This window comes from Aplysia californica, unplaced genomic scaffold (assembly GCF_000002075.1).
Source record: "Aplysia californica isolate F4 #8 unplaced genomic scaffold, AplCal3.0 scaffold00521, whole genome shotgun sequence".
In the NCBI taxonomy this organism is placed as follows: Eukaryota; Metazoa; Mollusca; class Gastropoda; order Aplysiida; family Aplysiidae; genus Aplysia; species Aplysia californica.
This window is the reverse complement of record NW_004797791.1, coordinates 518,982-522,491: the sequence shown is the minus strand read 5'-3', so window position 1 is coordinate 522,491 and position 3,510 is coordinate 518,982.

The following is a 3,510-nucleotide window of genomic DNA, read 5'->3' as shown; positions in this document are numbered from 1 at the left end:
CCCCCCCTCCCACTTATTTTAGCTTATTGTTCAGAAAAAAATATTAAATACATATTTTAGCTTTTTGTTCTAAAAAGATAAACTAGGCACGTAGTTTGGCTTTTTTTATTTTAAAAAAGTTGAATAATCACATATTTTGGCTTTTTATTCAGAAACATATTAAATAAACACTTATTTAGGCTTACTGTTCTGAAAAAAAATAATGAACACATATTTTGACTTTTTGAGGCGAAAAAAAATAAAATACAGACATAGTTTTGCTTTTTGTTCAGAAAAAAAAAAAAAAAAAACATATTCTGGCTTATTAATTAGACAAAAATGAAATACACGCATAGTTTAGCTTACTGTTAAGAACAAAAATAGAACAGACACATATTTTAGCTTATTGTTCTAAAACTAATTAAATAAACACATAATATTTTGATTTTATTGTAAAGAAAAACTAAAATAAACACTTATTTTAGTTTATTGTAAAAAAAAACTATAAAAGAAACTCATGTTTTAGCTTATTGTTCTGAAAAAAAAAGAATAAACTCTAGTTTTGCTTTTAGTTCAGAAAAAAATATAATAAACACATATTTTGGCTCATTGTTCAAAAGCTATTTAAGTAAACACATATTTTGGCTTATTATTCAGAAAAGAAAATATACAGATAGTTTGGGTTATTGTTCAGAAAAAGATAGAATAAACACATATTTTGAATTATTTTTAGAAACAAAAATAATGATCTCATATTTTGGCTTATTGTTCAGAAAAAAATAAAATACACACATAGTTAGGCTTTTTGTTAAATAAAAAATAGAAAAACCGCATATTTTGCTTATTATTCAGAAGAAAAAAATAATTAATAAACACATACCTTGGCTTCTTGTTTAGAAAAATTAAAATAAACACATATTTAAGCTTATTGTTCTAAAAAAATAAAATACACACATTGTTACATGTTTGGCATTTTTTTTCAGAAAAAATAAAATACACTCATAATTTGGCTTTTTGTTCAGAAAAGATAAAATAAACACATATTTCGTCTTATTGTTCAGAAAAAAATAAAAATAAACTCATATTTTAGCTTATTGTTCTAAAAAATTAAAATACATACATGTCCCCGATATTTTCTAGGTCATCCCCAGTATTTTCTAGTTCATCCCTAATATTTTTTACTATATTCCTAATAAAAAGAAATTATTTTATAGTTCATCCCTATTATTTTCTAGCTCATAACTAATATAAATTTTCTAGCACTTTCCCAATATTTTTGAGCTCTTCCCCATTATTGTCTACTTCATCCCTAATATTTTATAGTTGTTATCCTTTATGTTTTCTAGCTCATCCCCAGTATTTTCTAGCTCATCCCTAATATTTTCGTGTTCTTCCCTAATAATTTCTAGCTCTTCCCCAGTATTTTCTAGTTCCATCCACATTTTTCTCTACTTCATTTCATCTATAACTATAATATTTTCTAGCTCAACCCTAATAATTTTTAGCTCGTCCCCATTCCCTATACTTTTGTACTTCATCCACATCATCATTCCCTATATCTTTAGATCCCTAATAATTTGTAGCCCATCCCCAATATTCTGCAGACTTTCCTATCCCATCCCCATTATTTTCTAGCTTATCCCAAATATTTTCCAGCTTATCTCCAATATTTTCTAGCTCATTCCCAGTAATTTTAGTTCAACCCTAATATTTTCTAGCTCATCCCCAGTATTTTCTAGCTCATCCCGAGCATTTTCTAGATCATCCCTACTTTTTCTAGCTCATCCTCAGTATTTTTTAGCTCATCCCCAGTATTTTTTTAACTCATCCTAAATACTTTTTAGTTCAACCCCAGTATTTTCTAGGTTATCCCCATTGTTCTGTAGTATTTTCTAACTCATCCCTATCATTTCCTACCCCATCCCTAATATTTTCTAGCTCAATCACAGTATTTTCTAGCTCATCCCTCATATTTTCTACTTTATCCCTAATATTTTCTAGCACTTCGTCAGTATTTTTTAGCTCATCCTCAGTATTTCTTAGCTCATCCTTAATATTTTATAGTCCATTCCTAATATTTTCTAGCTCATCCCCAGTATTTTCTACTTCATCCCTAGTATTTTCTAGATGATCCTTAATATTTTTGTTACCTCGTTCCCAGTATTTTCTAGCCCCATCCCCTTTTTTTTCTACTTCATCTATAATCTTTTCTAGCTAAACACTAATATTTTCTAGCTCCTTTCCAATTTTTTAAAAATCACATCCCTAATATTTCGAAGCCTATCTCCAATATTTTGTAACACATCCCCAATATTCTGCAGACTTTTCTAGCTCATCACTAATAATATTTTCTAGCCCGTTCCTAATTTTTTAACCCATCCCCATTCCTTTCTAGATTATCCCTATTATTATAGCTCATCCCAAATATTTTTTAGCTCATCCCCAGAATTTTCTAGCTTATTCTTAATATTTTCTAGCTCATCTCAAATACTCCCTACTACATTTTAGCTCACCCCAAGTATTTTATAGATTATCTCTTTCATTTTCTAGCTCATCCCTTATATTTTCTAGCTCATCCCCAATAGTTTCTAGCTCATCCACAATGTTTTCTAGTTCATCACCAGTATTTTTTACTTCATCCCTAATATTTTTTAGCTCATTCCTAATATATATTTTCTAACTCGTGTAAAGTATTTTCTACTTTCCCACACTTTCTTTTTATCTCATCTGTAGAATTTTCTAGATCATCCCTAATATTTTCTAGCTCTTCCCCAGTATTTTCTAGCTCAGCCCTAATATTTCCTAGCCCAACCCTAATATTTTGTAGAGCTCATCCCCAGTATTTTCTAGAGTGTCTCTATTATTTTCCAGCTCATCCCCACTATTCTTTAGCCCATCCCCATTCCTTTCTTGATTATACCTAATATTTTCTAGCTCTTCCCCAGTATTTTCTAGCTGATCCCTAATATTTTCATGTTCATCCCTTATAATTTTTAGCACTTCCCCAGTATTTTCTAGCTCACCCCCAGTATTTTCTAGCTCATCCTTAATATTTTCTAATCCATCCCTAAATTTTTTCTAGCACTTCCCCAGTATGTTTTAGCTCATCCCTAATATTTTTTAGCTCATCCTGAATATTACCCACTATTTTCTAGCTTATCCCTAATATTTTCTAGCTCAATTCTAATATTTGTGTTACCTAACTCCAGTATTTTATCCCCATTTTTTTCTACTTCATCTATAATGTTTTCTAGCTCAACACTAAAATTTTCAAGCTCGTTCCCAATATTTTTTTTACCACTTCCCTAATATTTTGAAGCCTATCCCCAATATTTCTAGCTCATCCCTAATATTTGTTTTATTTCAGCCCCAGTATTTTCCTAGACTACAGTTAACAGGTGTTTACAAAAATATTAATCTTGTAAGACAAATTGATACAAATCATTGTGCAAAAACTGGAGAGTCTATGTTCGATAGTTTAGGAAATATTTGACAATAAGTTGCGCCACAAATTTTTAACCGCTCTAAATA